Source organism: Canis aureus, chromosome 21 (genome assembly GCF_053574225.1).
Source record: "Canis aureus isolate CA01 chromosome 21, VMU_Caureus_v.1.0, whole genome shotgun sequence".
Taxonomy (NCBI): Eukaryota; Metazoa; Chordata; class Mammalia; order Carnivora; family Canidae; genus Canis; species Canis aureus.
The window spans coordinates 24,078,217-24,100,266 of record NC_135631.1 but is presented as its reverse complement, the minus strand read 5'-3'; the positions used below and the strand labels follow the sequence as shown (position 1 = coordinate 24,100,266).

General features: G+C 47.2%; 1 protein-coding gene across 4 annotated transcripts in view; it reads right to left on the bottom strand.

Annotated features, from left to right (window-relative positions):
• LDLRAD3 (low density lipoprotein receptor class A domain containing 3) overlaps window positions 1–22,050 on the bottom strand; it is a 233,088-nt gene that overhangs the window by 120,787 nt on the left and 90,251 nt on the right. The gene's annotated exons all lie outside the window — the stretch shown is intronic.

Below are 22,050 nucleotides of genomic sequence, written 5' to 3'. Positions count from 1 at the left end.
ACTTGCATACCCATCCCACTAACTCTAAGGGTGCAAAGGGGTCCTTTCACATTTACCTGAAGTCCTGAAAGATCTCTTACCACCACCACCCACCACCAATGAATGCCCAGCCAGACTGGAAGCCCATGTGCACCACCCTTGAGGAATGGGGTGGCTAATCCCGCTGTGTCTGCATGGCCCTGTACCAGCAGGGCTCACTCAGAGTGTGCTGAACAAAGGAATGAACAGGGGAGCAGACGGGCGATGGATGAGCCTCCTCTTGAGGTGCTAACGGATCACTCATAATTCATTCCCTGACGGTCAGAAGTGTCTACAGGTACCAAGTGCTTCCCATACTAGACACCATGGCCAGAGCTTTCCATGGATGATCTCATTTAATCCACCCACCAACCACCCAATGGCCTGGTGTGCAGAAAAAAATTCAACACCACAGGCCTGAGACGGCTACCCTGTAGAGAGGCTTGCCTGCTTCCAAGGTTGGCCCTCGTGCGGCTGGCATCTGGGAACCTGGATTTTGTGAGGGCTCACACCACCTTCTCCTAAGAAAGGCTCGCTGCACCTAAACTATTTATGCAAACAGTGCAATTTATGCTGAACACCTGCTTTTCTTCTGGGAGTTTGGGATTTGGGTACATGCTGGGCAGACAGTGCTTGCATAACCAGCCCCCAGTAAAATCCTCGGTCACTGAGTCTGTAATGAGCTTCCCCAGTGGAAAGCATTTCTCACGGGCTGTCGCGACTTGTTGCTGGGGAATTAAGTGCATCCTGTGCCACTTCACTGAGAGAGGACTCTTGAAGTTTGAACCCAGTTTCTTCTAGACTTCACTCCATTTGCCTTTTCCCTTTGCTGCTTTGGCTTTGTGTCCTTCCACTATAATATATCACAGGACTATATGCTGAGTTCACTGAATCCTCCCAGCAAATCACTGGGCCTGGGGGCAATCTTGGGAACCACTGACAAAGACAGGTATGCTTCTTATCCCCACTCCAGAGGTGTGCTTTGAGGGTAAAGTGACTGACCCAAGGCCACACAGCTAGCAAATATGACATGTGGTGAGACCCCAGGCACTCAGATTCCAGAAGCCAAGCTCTTGACCAACTCAACTGCCTATCTGTCATTTCTCACAACAGAAACCAGACTCCTGCTCAGAGAAATTCTTCTTCCCCTCCTGCTGTACAAACAGTTTTAACAAAAACTGCTGTAACTCGGGCTTGATTGAGTGCCCTGCTAACCAAACAGCCCTGTGGGGTAATGTACTTCCCCGTTAATGGTGCTGACTGCTCTGGCTTGTGATTATGGGGTATAAGATCAGAACTATTGCTGCATCCCAGGTAGCAGGCCCCGACTAGCATCCCTCTCATCTCCTGCCTTAGAGGCAAGACCTGTGGTCCTCAAGAAGGAAGGGCATTTCTTGGAAACAAACAGGCTGTATATTACCTTCATGTTCCTGCCATCAGGAACATGCCAACTTTGGCAGCATCATCCACAATCAACAGGGTTTTAAGGCCTGGGACATGCCTGGGTTTTAAAAATCCCCATCACTGTTACAACCTGGAACTTCCATAATGGTGCTGGTATGCTTTTCAAAAGCACAAACTTGGGAGACAGTGTCTTGGGCTCAAATTGTGGCTCTACTTTTTATGAACTTAGGCAAGTTTCTAAATATTACTGAGTCTGTTCCCTCATCAGTAAATTGGAGGTAACATCCACCTCCCAGAGCTCTAGGAAGGATTCAATGGGATAATCTATACGAAATGCTTATTAGCACGGACTCAGGTATATAGTAGATGTTCAATTAATGGTAATGCTTATACTATTTATCAATCATCATTACAGAATTTTAAAATTACTTTAGAATTTAATTTTACTTTACTTTAAAATTACTTCAGGCTAATTTTTTTTCCTGATTGCCAAAGTCAAAGAAGCTCATTCAAAACAAAACAAAAAAGCTAATTCTGGAAGATCTCTATGAGCTGATATGAAATGATCTAAGGATATACTGTTAAGTGGGGGGGAAAGCAAAGTGCAAAGGAGTATCTACAATATTTTAACCCTCTATATGAGCTCTATATGAGGAAAAGAAAGAGATATAAGAAAATGTATACAGATTGGTTCATTTGTGCAGAAGACACACAGGAATGATAAATCAGAAACTAAAGAGACTGGTTATGTATGGGGGGGTGGGTAGGAAAGAGGTGGAAAGAATAGGGAAATGGGATTAGAACGAGGCAGCTGGGATGAGTCTATCAGCTCTGACTCTTAGAACCCCAATATTTTACATACCCAAACAGTAAACAATTAAAATCATCCACATGTGTGTATGCGTGTGGATATTCAAAATGGGATAGAAACAGCAAAAGCGAATGCAACTGGATTACAGAGGAGTAAGCCCACCACACTGAAGGGTGTGGGGAGAAACAGAACCAGTCTATGTAACTCAGGAATTTTTTTTTTTTTTTTTTGCCTGGATTCTATCAGGCTAAAGAAAAAGAATTGTACACAAATAGAGCACTCTACTTTTATTTGTCACCGGGGTATGGATTAGCAGTTCTGAAACTACCTTTGTGTGCACTTGAACTCAACAAATAAGTAAACAGACTGCAAATAAAAACCATGAGGCTTCTCACTCTCAGAGGAAGAAGTTAGAAATAAGGAAAGTAGAGGGGCTAAATGATCCCTGAAGCATCGGACTGGAAGTTAAGGCATCCGTACAAATTCAAGGTTTGTAAAGATAGACAGATACTTAGATACACAGACACACAGACAGAAAGATAGATAAAGAGAGAAAAATATATCGATCTGGTGTGTATGCCTGGGTTAGCATATATACATGGATTTCCCAGTTCCGTCTGCTTAGAAGGATAAGAAGCAATATGCTCCAGTAGCAAATGAGCACACCCAGCACCAGATCGTGGTTTCTAAATACCATTATCCAATAAAGGGAACCAGAGCTCCTTGGAGAAGCAGTTAGTTCCCGGGGGAAACCCAACATGAACCTGGAGGGTCTTGTGTTGCCAAAGAGGAAAGAAGTGCTCAACATACGATGGAGGCATGTCAGAAGGACACGGGAGTCAATGTGAAGGAGCTCCCCACTGTGGTCAGAGCTGTGACACTCTGAGTGACAAAATAATCATAGCTTTGAACTATAACCCAGAGGAGACGAAAAGTATCTGTGAGTCCATACTGGCATCATAGATCGTTGGATAAATAAGTAAATGGGGAAGAAGGGATTTTTTCCTTATAGAAGAACTCTAATTATTAAACAGAGAGCGGCTGTGCAAAACAGAAAGTCACCATTTAGCAAACACCATGGTAACAGCTGTGACAGGCAAGACCCAGAGGTGGATGCTCAAACCAGGGGACGAGCTGGCCTTGCTCTGGCCACCAGATCAGTGCTGCTGATGGGCTCTGACATCAGAGAGCTGCTTCCTTGTAAACTTCCAATTGAAACGTCACTGCCCTCCCAGCAGCTTAGAAAAGCCTAAAGCCCGTATCCCAGCATCGTTCAGCCCTGAAACCCCTCCAGCTCACACCTACCCATGCTCCCTGCCCGGCGATGCAGGCCTCCCTGTTCCCCGGGGAGCTGTCGCACATGCTCCCACCTCAGGACCAATGTGCACCCTGCCGTTCCCTTGGCCTGAACTCTTTCTCCTAGGGTCACATGGCCCAAGCCTCCACTTATACAGACACTGTATCATTGACCCAGAAACTCAGACTCCCACCCTCCACCTCTCGAGCCTTCACTCTGCTTCTTTCTTATCCTTCCTAGGAAAGGACGTCACCGGCTTTGTGCTGTGCTACTTGAATGATGAACAGATGCATTTGAATACTTTCACTCACCACTTTTCAAGGAGCTGCCCTATATAGTGTGGACCCCAGGTAATAAATATTTTCTGAATATACAGATGAGCCTATACGAGAGAGTGGGACTGGGTAATAACAGGTAGCTGACTCGATGCTTCCCATGGGCGAAGCATTCCACTCCAGGTTTTACAAATACCACCTCATTTACTCCTCACAAAAAGCCTATTTCACAGATAGGAGACCTGAGGTCCAGAAGTGAGGGAGGAGCTTGACCGTGCTAGGAAAGCTCTGGACTCGTCTGCTCTTCTGCCTCTTTAGACAATTCTAAGGCTCAGGCCAGCTCCAAAGGATCAGGCTTTAGGAGACAAAGAAAAAGAATATGAATAATTATAAATGAATTAGCCACCATTCAATTAACCAGCTCTCTGGCCTTGCCCCTGAGCCCTTCTCAAGAATCACTAATGAGTCGCGCTGCCTTGACGGCGATGCTCAGCCACTGGCTCTGTCGGGGGGGAGCCGTCCTGCAGGATGTACATCTGCGCCGTCGGACGCCTGCTAAGGCCACGGGCCAGCCGGGTCACAGGTGGCCAGCCAAGCGCCTGGCTGAGGCTCCGAGAGAAGCCAGCCGCTGACAGCAGCTGTCGGCTGCTCCTGCCTGCACGACCCACTGCAGGGCTCGGGGGTCCCTCCGCTGGCCCCCATTTCCACGAAGGGGAGATTTCAGCAGGAAGCTCAGCAGCGCCCCCAGCCGACAGTGGAAGCTTGGCTGTGTCTGACGTCACCGACGTGGACAGGGGGACTCCCTGACACCCATCACCCGGAATTCACTATTTTTCGAGGACCTGCTCCGTGAACTTTTCAGGCTGATGGCTTTTCGCTAGCAGGGGGAGACAAGAGCCAGTGCTCTCCTGGGTTGGTTTATTTCCTGGTCTGTGTCCTCTCCCCTCTTAGGGCCTGGTTGTCACAGTGACTGATTTTTACAGGTTGGTAAAACAAAATTTTTTTTTTACAAAACGGGATGGGGGTGGGTGAAGGACTAAAACAGTTGCCAACTTCTTATTTTGCCAGCAAGGCCATAAACAAGCAAATCTGCAATAAGCTCTCCCTGCCACTGTCCTAGATGTAAAGCTGCTTTGGCCTCCAAAATGCAGGACCAGTGTCTGGGGATTACATGAGGACTAGAGGGGAACCAGGAGACACCCCGGTGTGGCCAAGCTATGAGACCCCCAGAACAAAGACCCAATCTCTATGTGCACAACAGCTGGAGCACATAGCTTCGTTCAGTATCTGAGGCTCTTACCACAGAGCGGAAAACTGAGGCATAAGGAGGCAGTTTGAGACTTTCCTGAAGTCACACAGTTATTTAGGGTCAGACTGGGCTAGAATCCAGTTCTCAGTCCCCAAGTCTAGCCTCTTTCAACTAGAAGGTGCTTGAGGCAGGGTGCGATAGAGCCACGGCCTGCCAAATCCCACCTTGGGCTTCAGATTCAGGTGGGGGGCCCGTGAAACTGAAAGCCCCTCTACCACATGGCCAGAACCTTCCAAGCCGTGGGGAGAAACACTCTGGAGCGGGCACCACGCTGCCAGTCTGGCTGCCAGTCTGCCCAGAAAGGGCTCAGGGCTGCTCGCTGGTCCTGGAGGATGTGGTGCTGCAGCATGGCCCTGCTGTCTGCAGCTACTGGCCCAGACCCTCCCCACAGAGTCACCCCACAACAGTCACCAGAGCCCCTCCACTCAGCCAAAGCAGCCAGGAACTCGTTCCTCAGGCCTGCAGCATCTCGCAGGCTGTGGCAAGAGCTCAGGCCAAAACCACGCGTATCTGGGGTCTCTCTTCCAGGCATCTGTAGTTGGCCAAATGAGCAACAGCTGCCACCTCCACCCCCGCCCTCCCCACCCCCCGGCTTGCCTCCAATTCCCACTCCCAGATCCTGCCAGTGTGTGCCTGTGACAGCCCAAAGAACCAGAAGCAGGAGCTTTAAGGTCTTTTGCAAAATTGCCATCCTGGCTTTTATAAACCCATGACAAAGCTCACCATGAAAAATTCAAACTACGGGGAAAATATACAAGGATAAATGTGAAAACTGCCCTGAACTGCTGCCACCCAGGCAAGGCCACTGTGGCCATTTTAGTAAACACACTCCTGCAGCATGATCTCAAAAACTAGTGCATGCAAATGGCTCGCCCTAGGACCTCAGTAAAATGTAGTAGTAGGTCTGGAGTGGAGACCGGGATTCTGTATTCCCAGCGCTCCTAGGTGATGCCAACGCTGCTGGTTCCAAGTGCTTCACTTCCGAAGAGCTAAGGACCACGGTGTTGTTCATTGTTCTACCTCCAATGCCCAGAGAGTGCCTGGTTAGCACACATTACTCAATAATTACTGAGTAAATTAATAAAAATCTGAGCATATATTTTTACCCACATGCACCCCCAAAACACTATACTATCCTAAACCTGCTCTTGTCACTCCCAATATAGTGTGACATCTTTTCATGTTGATAACTACAGGTCCACGCTATCACTTTTAACAGCTACTGGTAATTCTAGTGCACCTCTGTCCCCCCTTAGTGCACCTAAGTCCCATTATTGATGGCCATTTGGTGTGTTTTCAGTTAACACCGCACACACAGATGCATATACTATACTCCCCACTTGTACGACATCTCTTTAAGGTAGAAGTGCGAGGTCACAGGATGGGCATAGTTCACATTTCAGCACCCTTTTGATCACTGACTGCCTCCTCCCAGAGGAACGGGGACTGTCTTCTGGCCACAGATGGCTACAGGAGAAGCCTCCGGCCCCGGCCTGTCCACCTGAGATAGGCCGATCCTCCCCTGCTGGCAAAGATATTCCTAGAAGCCCACAGGCTGAGAACACCCCACAGTTCCCAAGTGTTTATGTTAAGTTGGTTCTTCGCTGCTGCTGCTGCTGCCGGTGCTCTATTATTCCCCATTTATCTCTGTCTCTCTTCATTTTAACATCTGTGTATTTCATTACTTTGCAAAGTAGGGGACATTCCTATCCAGTCAAGGAAACCATGACTCTTCTTTTTATCTTTTAAATTTTGCAGCGGGCACAGAGCATCAATCTTTGCTGGAACCAGTTTCCCTGGGTTACACTAATCACGAGCTGATGCAAAGAGTGTCCCTCCTTTCAGGAGATGCTCCTTGAACTAACTTTCCCAGGCTGCACGATTGGTCGCCTCTAAGGGCCCGACAAAGGCGCAGGGTCTCACTCCAAGGACGGTCCTGCTTGCTAACATTTCTCTAGAATGTCCTGTCCTGTACAGGGGTGTTTCAGGACGAAGGATGTCAGTGACCCTCCTGCAGAAGAATGTCAGGGCTGCCTCTCCCTTAGGGGGGCCTGCGTTCATGTTAATTAAGCATGGAGCATTCCAATGGACACTCCCATGAGGACACCCCACCTGCCAGATTCCACCTGTATCTTCTGCCCCAGGAACAAAGGACCTCATCATTCCTTTCTTTCTGATGTTGCCACAGCACAGACCAGCAACCACTCCAGGAACTGTGGCTCCGAGTCAGTTCTGTGGTGGTTCAAACAGTACTTCCTAACAGAGTGGAGGAAAGACAAGAAAATGAGCCCCCGCGTGCAGGGCCACGAGTCCTCTAATGGGAGGCGAGAGGACGCCCAATCTCAAAGGGAGACAGAGGCCGACCTCAGAAAAGTCTGCTCAAAGGAAAGCAGGCCTCAACAAAAACACTTCACACATAGCTACGGGGGAAACCCATGTAATGTTTAAACAGGCTGAGGTCCTGCTCCTTTATTCATTTCAACAACGTTAATTCACAAACTCTGTGTCATACCTGCAAAGAACAAGGATACGCTGCAGACAGCTCTGCCACAGAGAAAAGCTTGGTGCTGGGGAGACTGTTTCAAGAAGGAGGAACGGTGTGTGCAAAGGCCCAGAGGCAGAAACAACGTGGTACTGGGAGCTCTGAAAGCAGGTCAGTATGAACTTGCTCCTGAGATCAGTAAAAAGTACCTGGTCTGTTTTCTTTAATCAAAAAAGAAAATTTTTTAAAAATCTTATTTCTCATAAATGTGCCACGAGCTAGTTGCAATGAAGCTTACACTAAAGATGTGAGAATTATCTACACTGAAATGTAAGTTAGGAAAAAAAAATCAAGATTATAAAATTCGCATAATTTGAACCAACACACACAATGCTTCCCTTCTGCCCAGTGTCCCCAAAGTGAATGCCTCCATGTAGCATCACTGGCTAAAAACCTGCAAAAAAGTAATGGATCTAAATGTGCTACTATATTCAGTCCCCTGGTTCATTTTGTAAAATGTCAAACTGTGTGGTTCCTTTGAAAAGTCAAACATGACTTCATGGTTGGAAGCAAGGAAGGAAAAAAAGCCTTATAAAAAGTAACAGCCTTAAAAAAAAAAAACAAAACAATATACCTAGGATTCTCTAAGTAGTCTAGGAGAGAAAAAAAGGACAGGTGTTTCATTATGGTCCCGATGCGGAGGACAAACACCCCAGAAAGCCAAATCCACACCTGGAATTCAAGTCTTTGTACATTCATCATTACCTGGGGGGGGGGGGGGGGGGGGAGTTCCAGCCGTTCAAGTCCACCTGACTACTAGAGTGGACTCCCAAGTTCTATCGATCAGATACCGCAATGCATTATTTCTTCCTCAAACACCATATGGGCTGCTTTGGAGATACATATTGGGGAGTGGAGAGAGCAAAACACCTCAAGCTCATTGGAATGTGAACACAGAAAGAAGGCATCTAGCTGCAACAGCTGCCACAGAACACTGTCAGATGGAAAATTCTTTCTAACCACCTCCTCTTTCGTAAGAATAGGAGATATGCAGCCTGGAGCTTAGAAGTCAGAAGGGCTTAGGGTTCAGAAGCATCTGGGCTTCTATCCCCCTTTTGCCACATAATAGCTGAGACTCTGGACAAGTCACTTAACCTCCCTGGGCCTCAGTGTTCCTGTCCGTAAAAGGGAAATAAAGAGAGCACAGACCTCATTAGTTGTTGGAAAATAATATATGAGATTTTGCATGTAGAGAAGACAGCACGATGCCTGATACCTAGTAGGGATCTGATCCTATCTTCCCTGCCCCAACATGGTCCACGGGTCTACAAACGGCTCTTCTTCCCATCTATGGATGGCGCTAAGAAAAATGACGTGGAAACCAGTAGTATGTTTACACGAAGGCCTCACTCTTTCAGTTATTCATTGCATTCATTTAATTCTCAGGCTCTCTATCCCACACATCGGGCCAAATGGGATTGCAAAGGGAATCAAACATAACTTCCGCTAACAAGCTGCCCCTAGCTAAGGAACACCTGGCCAAGAAGGAGGAAAAACAAAAAAACAAAAAAACAAAAAAAACAAAAAATAAAGAAGGAGGAAACATAGGGCAATAAACAGATCATTGCAGAGATGTGGTAAGTGCTATGTAAGCTGTATAAACATTTGTCTTTCAACACTGTACTACAGTCAGGTTAGAGGTCAGCCTGTCAGGGTCCAAATACTGCCTCCGCCATTTATTGGACATCTGATTTATGGCAACTTATTTCACCTCTCTGTGCCTCCATTTCCTCATCAGGGAAGGGCAATATTAAGAGTCCCTACCTCGCTGGGTTGTTGGGATGAGACAATACAATGATTACTATCTTTCTGCAGCACATGGTATGAGCTGTGATGGTTAATACCGTATTATCTACTGTTACAGCTAGTACAGAGTAGCTATTGTTACTTAACATGATGGTACAAAATACAGTATTACACACAGTATTATCGGGTATCACACAGTATTATTACACAGCATTAGCTCTTACTATTATTTATGACTATTATTTTCTGCCCCAGTCTGGTGGACCCAGGATGCACACAGCACAAAGGAGCACCATGTCAGCTGGCTAGGAGATGAGGGATGCGCTGATGAAGAGGGAGAGGGGGAAGGACCTTCCAGGCAAGATGAGTGATGTGAATAAAAGTTCAGAGCTGCAACAGGGTGGCCCCATCTGCACAGAGATCTGGGAAGGTTTAGAGTGTGCAGAGCACAGATGTGGCAGGAGACAGGAGGCTGGGGTAGGAGAGGGAGGCAGGGATCTGGACACTGATCCCAGGAGCCAGCCAGCAGACATCTTTATGAAGGAAAATGACATGTCAGATCTGTTTTTTATGAAGGAAGTTTTTAGGGACTCACAAGGATATTATGGGGCTCTGTGGTATGGAAATATCCTCCTCACTCCCCAAAAGCCCTGAAGGACCTGAAGGGCCAAGTCTATACTATTTTTTGGGCTTGCAGGAAAGAAGGCACTATAAAGAATAAGGAGATTCCGAGGGCTTGTTCTTGCTCTTTAAAGTAATTTTAAGAATGAAAGGAAAAAACTTAGCAAGTTTGGGATGAGGACATTATCTTGTAACCTAAAGGGTTTTTTTTTTTTTCAGGTTATTTATTTTAACTATTTGTAATGCACACACGTAATGTGCATGAAGGTATGTTTGTATATCTCTATATATTGGAATGAAAATTCCAGAGAACCCGTAAGCAGGAAACCAAGACACTCCCAACTGAGTCTTCTATAGACAAAGTTTGAGAGGAAAAGCTCTAAAAAGACAATAAATAAATGTGGGTCAGATAACTTAGCTTCCGGAGGCTTTTCACTGCTTGGAGGAAAAACTTCCTGACAGTGGATCAGAGTCCCTGGGATAAAAACCAGATGTGGGAACAGACATGTTAGAATAGACTAGTTTCCAGTTTAAAAAGAGTACTTTGATAAAGGCATCATCCAAGAAAAGGTGATAGCCAAAGGACAACTCCTAAGAAATGGTGGCAGGGAGGGAATGAAAAAGAAAAAAAAAAAAATAATAAGGGAAAGGGGAAGGATGTGAAGATCAAAGTTTCGAGGTCCGAATAAAAGTGAATAAAGGAGAATCTATTCTAGATCACTTTGCATCTTGCTAGGCAATGAGGGACATCACCTTTGCCCAAAGAAGGTCTTGCTTTTCAAAGCCTCTCCCCCACTCCCACTCTCTATCTGGGCCCTTGACAAACGCTGAGTTTTTTTCTTCCTAAAACACTTTCATTTCTGTGCATATTCTCTACCTTCAGACTTGTGAAAAGGAAGCTCATTTCTGATCAGCCTCCTAGAAGTGTCTCTGACAGCCCCCCTCACCTTCCCTGCCCCACACATCCGCACGAACAGAAGCCTGGAGCTCAGACTGTCTCCCTGTTACTGCGACGCCAACACAGAGAGCCATAGAAAGGCCTAGGAGGGAGTTTGATCAAATGGTTGGGAGACCCATAGGACAACGGGCGCTGCCTTCCGAGATATGAGATGAAATCCTTTATTGGCCAACACCAGCAGAGCAAGCAAGGAAAGAGGCAGCTCTGAAAACCTGAGCATGGGGAAACCCCGTCTGTCACGAGGTAACCTGAAAACAACTGCTTCAGGAAAATACTGCTTAGCCCACCACAAATCTGGCTCCAGGAAAGGTTTTTACCAAGGCACCCGGAGGTTCCTATGAGGCCTTCAACACCAGGAATCACAGGAATCACATAATCCCATAGACATCATCTCTTAGTTGCTATGAGCTGGCTTTAATAACAAAACACCGACCCCTAGCTTTTAATTTATCCTCTAAGAGTGGAGACTCAGTCCTGACTACACATTACAACAACTCAGGAGAAGCTTTAAGACCAAAACCAAAAACAAAACCACTCCAAATCAAGGGAACGAGAGTGACTATACCAACGTCAAACAAAATAGAAGACAAGAAAAATGTTCCTAGAGACAAAGAAATGGTCAGTCCATCCGGAAAATGTAGTTATATGCACCTAAAAACAGAGCCCCAAAATACATGAAGCAAAAACTGATAGAACCCAAGGGAGAAACAGATACTTAAATAATAACAGGTGGAGAGCTCAATACCCCACTTTCATAACAGATGGGATAACCAGGCTGAAGAGCAACAAGAAAACAGATGATGTGAACAACACAATAAACCAACCACATGTAACAGACATTCATAGAAGTCACGATCCAAAAGCAACAGGGCACACATTCTTCTCAGGTGCACACGGAACTTCCCCTAGTGTGTTCCAAACCTATGAGGTTAGGTCATAAAAAAGGCTCCATAGACTTAAAAGTGATAAAATCATACAATATATGTTCTCCAATCACAGTGGAATAAAATTAGAAATCAGTAACAGAAGGAAATCTAAAAATTCACAACCATGTGGAGGAAATTATCAATAATTACCAATACCAAAATAACTATGTAGAAATTATCAATGATTACCAATACTGAAATAGTTGAGTGCAAGAAAAAAACATAAATAAGAAAATACTTTGAGATGAATGAAAACAAAAATACAATATGCTAAAATTTATGAGATGCAGCTAAAGCGGTATTGAGAGGGAAATGTACAGCTGTCGGTGCATATTTTTTTTATTTCAAATCCACAAACTTTTTTTTTCCACAAAGAACTTAGAACTAACAAACAACTTCAGCAAGGCTGTAGGACACAAGATGAATATACCAAAATCAATTGAATTTCTATATACCAGTTATCAAATATCCAAACATGAAATTACTAAAACAATTTTCACTTACTATAGCATTAAAGCAAATAAAACATTTAGGAATATTTAACAAAGAAGTACAAGACCTATACACTGCAAACTACAAAATACTGCTCAAAGAAATACTGTTCAAAGAAACTAAAGAAGATATCCCATATTAAAAATTTAAAAGAAAGACATACCATATTCATGGATTAGTAGACTAAGTATTGGTAAAACAGCAATACTCTCCAAATTGATCTACAGATTCAAATGCTTATGGACCAACAGAATCAAATTGAAAGTCTAGAAAAAAAAACATCACTTTTATAGTCAATGGAGTTTTGACAAGGTGTCAAGAAAAGCCACTAGGACAAAAGACAGTCTTTTCAACAAATGGCTGGGACAACTGAATGGCCACATGTAAAATAATGAAGTTGGACCTCTACAATTCCACACAATAGAATATTATTTGTTAATTAAAAAGATGAAGTCCTGATGCACGATTCAACACAGAGGAACCTGAAAAACATCATGCTAGATGAAAGCATGAGACATAGAGGCCACACCGTATATGATTCCATTTTATGATCTGTTCGGAATAGGGAAAATCCATAGAGACAAAAAAAGAGATTAGTGGCTCCCAGGGACTAGGGGAGGAAGGAATGGGGTTTCTTTTGGGGGTGATGAAAATGTTCTAAAATCAGGTAGTGGCAAGAGTTGCATAACTCTCCAAATACAACCTAGGTAAACAAAACTTCCTAAGAACTTCTGAGACCCAGGAGGGTGTTGATATCAGAAATGAAAAGTTGTTCTTTTCCAGGAAGGTACTAAATTGGCCAAATTCCTCCTCAGTTCTTCTGGTCTGCTCCCCAGGCAACACTTGGCAAAATTAGGAATGGGATGGGTCACCTGGATGCTCAATAGGTATAGCATGCAACTCTTGATCTCAGGGTTGTGAATTCAAGCCCCATGTTGGGTACGGAGATTACTTAGAAATAAAATCTTTAAAGAGTATATTGGGGGTGGGAGCGGAAGAGTGAGGGTTACTGGCATCCAGTGGGTAGACCAGGGAAGCTGCTAAACATTCCATAATGCACAAGACACTCCCCTCACTAAATAAAGAATTATCTGGCCCCAAAATGTTAACAGTTTCAAGGGTGAAAACCCCTCTACCAGGAAAAGGTCAATCCTCCTGAACTTTTGCCTTTTCTTTTTTTTTTTTTTAATTAAAGATTTTATTTATTTATTCACGACAGAGATAGAGAGCGAGAGAGAGAGGCAGAGACATAGGCAAAGGGATAAGCAGGCTCTATACAGGGAGCCTGATGCGGAACTCGATCCCGGGACTTCAGGATCACGCCCTGGGCCAAAGGCAGGCACCAAACCGCTGAGCCACCCAGGGATCCCCACTTTTGCCTTTTCTGATTTAAAGAAAGAAATAATTCTCTATTAATGGTAAAAAAAAAAAAAAAAAAAAAAAAAAAACAAAGGGTTAGGAATCAAACAGAACCTGGATCCAAATCTTGATTCCACTCCTTCCCAGAACTGAGACCTTCGGCAAATTACCTACCTACCTACCCTGGACTTTACTCCCTCATCTGTAAAATGGGACAGTGAAACGAACCTTATAAAGTAGCTATAAGGATTAAATGAGAAGACGCCTGGTATCAGTAAGGGCTAAGAGCTTTCACTACCATAAGGATTGTTTTTTGTTAAGCCCCAAAGTGGCTTAGTACCAAGAAATGGGTGACTGGGTCATCCTAAAATAGGACTATTTTCTCCAGCAACAATTAGTATGTAAACTAGGACATTTTATGAGCTAATAAGCAACTGAGACATAACAGTTGACATTCCTCACTAGTATATTATGCTCTAGCCAAAGAGGGACTGGCCAATTACCCTGTTACCATAGTAACACAAAGTTTCTGGGAGTCTGACTCATTTTCTTTCCAGTAAATGCTTTCTCTTTGTCAGGCTACACTTCATGTACAAGCTCACTGCATAGTGGTGGACTCTCTTCCACCTACTGTACCTAAGATCTCTGCTCCTCAAAAAACCAACTTGTTGTGGAAACAGCACCAAAACAGGACAAGATGACAGGCTGTCACTTGCTATGGGTCTTTGTAATGGACCTCACCCGCTAGTAGTGGATAGGAATGGCTCAGTAAGACCTGCTAAACCACCCAGGCCTTCCAACACCTCACTAATACCAGGCCTGGGAGCCTCTCGACCTCACTGTAAATGAGGGGAAAAAAGATAAACAAACACTTACTAAATGTTTATCGTATGTCTGGAGGCACTCTGGTGGACTTTACCCAATTTATATTCCACCAAAAACCTGAGAACACTGACAATCAGAGATTAATGTGTCCAGGGACACACTTTCCATATATATTTGTTTTGCTCCATCGCAACTCATAAATTGTTTGAGTTGGCTAAGGATAAAGAAAAATCAGTAAAAAGACAAGGAAAATGGGGGGGGGGGCTGCGTGGCTCAGTCAGTTACGCTTCTGACTCTTGGCTTCAGCTCGTCATGACCTCCAGGTCGTGAGATTGAGTCCCCTGTCAGGCTCTGCGCTCATCTTGGAGTCAGCTTAAGATTCTTTCTCCTTCTCCCTCTCCCTCTCCCTCTGCTCTCGACCCCCACCACTCTCTCTTTCTCTCAAATCAATAAAATCTTAAAATAAAAACAAGGAAAATGGAATGTTATGGGGGAAAGTAGAAGAAAGTACTAGACAAAATGCATTTCATAAAGTATGACAGGATTATTAGCATTGGGGCCCAAATTTTTGTATGAGTTTCCTAGTGGCCATAACAACAAAGGAACCACGATTAAGGAGTCAGAGTAAAGGGTAGAGAAAACACTAAAACCTAACCATTTAAGGAAAAAGACAGTCTCGGTACTCTCTTCATAACCCAGACAGAAGTGAATAAATCATAAAATGTGAGAGGGTCGCAAATTTTGAGCCCAGAGCAGACAAAAATCCCAGTTCTGAGAAGGCTGTGTATGCTCAGGAAGGACGGGTGTGAATGCATCCTTTGTATTCCACATTCACTTCCTGAACAAACAGTATGGTTGAATGAGGGGACAATTAAGATCCAGCAGTCAGACTGCTTCCGATCCCATCCCAGCCTGGCCCCATCTGGCCACATGATCTTCATTCAGCAAGTTACATAATTCTGGTGCCTTCGTTTTCCCAGCTGCACCGTGGAGGCGATGATCATAGTATCCGACTTCACAAAGCAACTGTGGGCATTCAACGTAAATCATTTAGAGCATTTCTTAGGCTCCCCTGCATAAATGTAAGCTGTTCATCCCACCCTTGCTCCCACCCACCACGCTCCATCGTAACGGAGTATGTGCCAGCACGGTTCTTGGCAGGGGTGGACACAGCCCTGCACCAGGCAGGTGAGGTCTCGTCCTCGTAGAGCTCTAACAAACAGAGAAACAAAATCAGACGGTGCTAAGTGCTCCATGGAGATGTAAGAAGATGTGATAGTGGGCCCGTGGTTGGTCTGGATCATCAGGAAGGGAATTTCAGAGGCAGATGCAGTTCCAGCGAGATCTGAATGACAAGAAGCTGCCAGCCAAGCAGGGATGAGAGGGGAGAGCAGCCCGTGCAGAGAGCCCATCACAAAAACACACCGATGACAATGACCAGCAAGACCCTGGAACAGGGAGGACAGCCAGGTGGGGCCCAAGCAGAGTGCCCGGGGGCGAGGTGAGGAAAGCAGGAGCCGGGTCATGGAGAGCTTCCTCAGCCTTGAGAAAGAAGTCTGGGTTGACTTTTTTTTTTTTTAAGATTTTATTTATTTATTCATGAGACACAGAGAGAGAGGCAGAGACACAGGCAGAGGGAGAAGCAGGCTTCTGGCGGGAATCCTGTTGTGGGACTTGATCCCAGGACCCTGGGATCATGCCGGAGCTGAAGGCAGATGCTCAATCACAGAGCCACCCAGGCGTCCCAGGTGCCTGGGTTTGATTCCAAGGGAAAGCAATGAGAGAGCTGCAAACAGACTCAGAACCTTCTAGAGCAGGGTCTGGACCTTGGCACTGTTGACATTTGGGGCTGGAGCAGTCCGGGGGGGGGGGGGGGGGCGGGGGAGGGGGGCGAGGGGGGGGAGCCCTATGCATGCAAGGATGCTCTGCAGTGCTGGCTTCCACCACTAGATGCCAGCAGCATCCCCAGTTGTGACAACCAAAAATGTCCAGAAATTGCCAGATGACCCAGAAGGCCAAAATCCGCCCTGGCTGAGAACCGTGGCCTTAGAGGCTTCAGACCAGGGAAAGGGGGCAGTGAGCCAGAGAGGGGCCTCGGGGACCTTTCCTCTGGGTTCGTCCTTAACCACGCAGGATCATCTCAAACGTTCTCAGGCCCTGTCTGCCACAGGCCCCACCTCTGTGTGACCCGTGGTCACAGTCCTCCATTCAGACGGCCCACAGAGCCAGCCGAACCCACTGCCAGGGAGGCAAACTAAAGGGCCGTGCAGTCTAACGGGGCTGACGTGTAAGTCAAGTCGGTACAGGACACTCGCCTTAGAAGAACTCGGAGAGGGGATCCCTGGGTGGCTCAGCGCTTTAGCGCCTGCCTTTGGCCCAGTGCACGGTCCTGGAGTCCCAGGATCGAGTCCCACGTCGGGCTCCCTGCATGGAGCCTGTTTCTCCCTCCTCCTGTGTCTCTGCCTCTCTCTCTCTCTATGTCTATCATAAATAATAAATAAATAAATAAATAAATAAATACATAAATAAATAAATAAATAAATAGTTTTAAAAAAAAGAAAAAGAAGAAGAAGAACCCGGAGACCTAGCAGAAGCATGAAGGGGAACGAGGCCCTTCACTCCCGGGAGGCAGGGGAGGCACCGTGGAGGCCGCAGGCTGTGCTGGAGGACAGAGGCCCAGAGGCCCAACCGTGTGTGCAAGAGCACGGGGATGGAGTCCAGGGGCTGGGGACGCCCCCGAGCCAGGCAGAGCCAGCGGAGGCCTCTGTGAGCCACGCTCCCGAGCCCCCCAACGCCGGCCGCCACTGGACGGCTGCCATTATTCCTATTCCTCCCAGCTAAGGATTAAAGAAAACTTCAGAGCAGGTATCTAGCGAGTGCTCACAGTAAACCAACCCCTGCGTAGACCAGGCGCCTCATCCCCTCCTCCGTGGGAGGAAAGGGCAGCTCGGGACGTCAATACCTTGGCCAAGGCGCCTCGGCGAGCAAGTGGCAGGCCGGGCTGGCTGGTTCCGGAGTCCTCTGCCTTCCGGGTTAAGCAAGGGAGTGGTAACGTGATCTGAGCCGTGGTTTAGGAAGATCGTTCAGGAAATAAATACTTGGGCCCCACTCGTTTATGGAAGCGGAGGAGATCTCCAAGGTCGGGGGAGAGGGGAGTGTGGGATGGGAAGGAAGGGATTCATTCCTGGTGAAGGATGATGCAGGACACAGACCAGAGGCTCCGGCCAGGTAGGAGGGCAGCCGGAAGACACCGGACGGGACCCCAGCAAGCAAAGGACGGACGTGGAGGAGTGGTCCATGGGGTCCGCCACGGCTTGGGGGCCAGGCAAGGTCAGATCTCGGGGCTATGACCATCAGGAGTTTCCTGCGATGTCCCTCAGCAAATTCATCACTGCGGTGTCTTCGAGGGCCACACTCGGAGGGCCAAGTCACAAACTAGGCACAAGGAAGGGCAGCGCGGGGCCTGCAGGACTCTGGTCTGCGGGACAGCGTGGGGCCAGGGCAGAGACTAAAGACAAGGAGGTGGGCCCCCGAAGTACAGGGCAGACGGACGCTCCTGGGGAGACAGGACGCACGCAGAGTGGCCCAGCCCCAGTCCCAGTCCCAGTCCAGGCCCGTGAGCGCATCTTCCCAGGATGGCCTCAAGCCGCAGAAGACTCTGACGACCACACCGGCCTAGGAGACACGGAGTGGGGCGGTGCTTCTCACCGTGTGGTCCCAGACACACAGTCAGCTACAGGGTCCCATCCTCAACCTGGTGACTGGGAATCCCCGGGAAGGTCCTGAGAAACCGCTTACTGAGGCCTCTGGGTCATTCTGATGCAGCCTGGAAACCACGGCCTCTAGACCCTCTCTGCTCAAAGTGTAGACCTCAGACCAGCAGCATCGGCAACCACCCCCTCAACCACCGGGTGGGGGGCCGGGTATGCTAGAAAACCAACCAACCCTGCAGCACATGCACTCGATCCGAATCTGTAGTTAACCAAGACCCCCGTGCATTTCCAGTGCATGTGTACACACACACACACACACACACACACACACACACACACACCACGTTTGAGAAGTTCTGGACTCACATGGAAGGAGGGCCCCAGGGGAGAGGTACCCAGGCACCCTCCTGCCTGACATAGTGCAGACTGGCCCCGAGATTTGCCAGCTGCTGATTTTTACAAAGAATCACTGAAACTTGGGATGCCTGGGTTTAGTGTTTCAGCTCAGGTTAAGCAACTGCCTTTGCCTCAGAGTGTAATCCTGGAGTTCTGGGATCGAGTCCCGCATGAGGCTCCCCGCATGGAGCCCGCTTCTCCCTCTGCCTGTGTCTCTGCCTCTCTCTATGTGTCTCTCGTGAATAAATAAATACATCTTAAAAAAAAAAAAAAAAAAGAATCACTGAAACGAACCTCCATATGGGTTCTGCTGCTCCAGAGGAGCAAAGTCAGGCATGACTGCAGCATCTCAAATGCAATCCTTTCTTGCCGGGAATGGGAGGGAATGGGATAAGCAGGACATCCGATAGGCACTCCCCTCACAAGGGCAGCGGGGAGCTGCATGGGAAGCCTGGAAATGTCTCCACACAGACTCGGCGAGGCCCACACCCACCACAGGGGGCAGCAGAGCAGAGGGGTCGACCCACTCACTCCAGCCTGACCCTCTGCTGTCCCAAGGACTGGACTCTCCCACCCAGAGGCTTCAGCCAATGACTTACCTTCTCCATCTGGAAGAATGGGGGCCCTGGGAGGACTTACCTCCTGGGGAAGCTGTGAGGACTGAATGAGATCATCCACACAGGGGCTGGGTATAGAGTCTGGTCCACAGTTCTAAGTTTTAGAGTCTGATCCCAGGGCCCCTAGACGAACGTGCCCACTAAGGGTCACTACCATTGTGCATAAGCCTCAACAGACCCACCCAGTCCTACATGTGTCCACCTCTGTGCTAGAAAACCGTTCTGCATTTTCACGAAGGGAAGGACATTCTATTGTAAAATCACAGGCATCTGTACTTGTCATGGGGGTTGGAGAAGATGAAAGGTCACTTTACAGGTGAGAAAACTGAGGCCCAGAAAAGCCAGGGTGCACACGCATGGCACGAGTTAGCTCTTGGCACCAAAGTATGCTCGCCAGGAAGGCAGGAGGCTCGTGTCCTTTATGGTGTTCTGGCTCCTCCGAGCGAGCCGGAGCACCGAGCCTGTGAAGGAAGCACCGTCTGCCACCCCACCCTCCCCAGGTGCTGTGCCAAAGCACAGTGAGTGTCCCTGCAAGCCCGGAATTAAAGGGAGAAGCCGCTGAAGCTGCCGGGTGCCCTGTGTTCCTGAGCATGAAAGCCCCTCATTAGCCCCTGCCTCTCGTCTTTAAATCCGAGCAAAATATCAGGATACGATGACTGAGCTGATAATAATAGGTGTCTACGCAGAGGCTTAGAAAGAGAGAGAAAGACAAGGCTCTCCCAGAGGTCACATCCCTTGAGATCCAAAGGGAAAGGAGAGAGCCTGGAGGGATATTTACCCTCAGAAGAATAATTAATTAACAAGGAGGAATTAGGAGGAGAGAAGCTGAAAAGGAGGATAGGAGGTCAGGCTGTTAAAGCAACTCAGTCACGTGACCCCCTTAGAACTCCCAAGGGAGATGCTGTGTCTGTGTGTGTGTGTGTGTGTGTGTGTGTGTGTATGTGTGTGTTACAGGTGGGAGGAATCCTATTCCTATTCCTGCTTAGCAATGCCATCTGGCTCCCCGGGAAGACAAAACCAGCTCTGAGAGAACAGTAGTACGAGAGGAATACAAGAAGGAAAGCAAAGATTTGCTCCAACAAGTCCTATAAACAGTCATTGTTCTTTCATTGGTTCTTCCGACAAATGTGTACCGAGCATCTTCCATGTGCCGAGAGTGGACACTGTTTGGTGTGGGGAACAGTGAACAAGATGTAGGGATGGCCTTTCCTGGTTGTCCTGAGCTTCTAGTATTACCTAGAAGATGGTACCTACCACTCTTTACCACATCTGCTTGTTTACAAGTCAAAAGTAGAGAAGGGTTATGGGAGCAGGAACAAGGAGGGTATGTACCTAGAATGAAGAGGAAGGTCAGGAAGGCTTCTGGCCAGGGATGTGGTTACAGAATGAGAGGTTTCTGTCTATCCAGCTATTCAATTCATCCATTGATCCATCAATCCGTCCATCCATCCATCTACCTACCCATCCATCCATTTATCCATCCATCATCCATCCAACTATCCGCCATCAATCCATCCATTTTTCCTTCCATCCATCCATCCATCCATCATCAATCCATCCATCCATCCATTTTTCCTTCCATCCATCCATTCACCCATCCATCCATCCATTTATCCATCCATCATCCATCCAACTATCCATCTATCCATCAACCCATCCATTTTTCCATCCATCTATTCACCCACCCATTCTTCCATTTATCCATCCATCATCCATCCAACTATCCATCTATCCATCAATTCATCCATTTTTCCATCTATCCATTCACCCACCCATCCATTTATCCATCCATCATCCATCCAACTATTCATCTATCCACCAATCCATCCACCCATCTTCTCCCTTCTTAAGCAGTAACCTCAGCTGATATTTTACCATTCTGTACTCCCAACGGCAGGGAAGTCAAAGAACTGGGTGATGTCAATTCTATAAAATAACCATTCCTCTGGGAAGATGCCAGAGGAGTAGGTTTCTACATAGAAGGAAAAGAGAGCTCAGTAAAGTAAAAATCACATGCCCCAAGTCCCACGCAGAATCAAGAACAAAAAAAAAAAAAAAAAAAAAGAAATCTGCTCAGCTGTGGCATACCAGCCTACCCTAAAATTCACTCAGAGAGGCACTGTTTTGTTTCCTCCAGTTTGTTTTGTTTTGATTTTGCTCATGTCCTCTGCAGTCACGCACAGGGTAAATATGATACCACTCCTAGTAATTTTCCCAAAGGCCAGCCTCGTGTAGAAGACTGTAAAGAGGACTGCTGATCAGTGGGAGAAAAAGCCTGACTGAATTAGCAAATTAAGTGATGAAACAAATCTGCCTTTGTACTCCCACTGTCTGGAATGAGAAACAAAATATTTCTGAAATGCAGAACACAGGGGGACCCTGGCTCGGGCACTAGAACGTTAAAGAGGAGCAGAGGGGAAGTGTGTTTCACATATGTATGGTGTTCACAGTCGTTCACACTTGCCAAGATTTGGTTTGTACCCAGGCACGATTATGCAATCCATGGTTCGTGTTTCTTCTGAAATACGCCCTGCAGAGCAAAGGGAAGAGTGGGACGTGATGGAAGCTCTAGGAACCATGTCCATGGCCTTGTCTGTGACGATGGCCGACTGCTAATACGAGGGTGACTGCTTTACAATGGGACCCCGCGACGTCTTGGCTGGGCTCCTACAACGTTTCCAGGCAACCCCTGTCGTAACCCTGAGGGGCCTGGCTCCTGATGGCACAGGGCCCATTGGGAG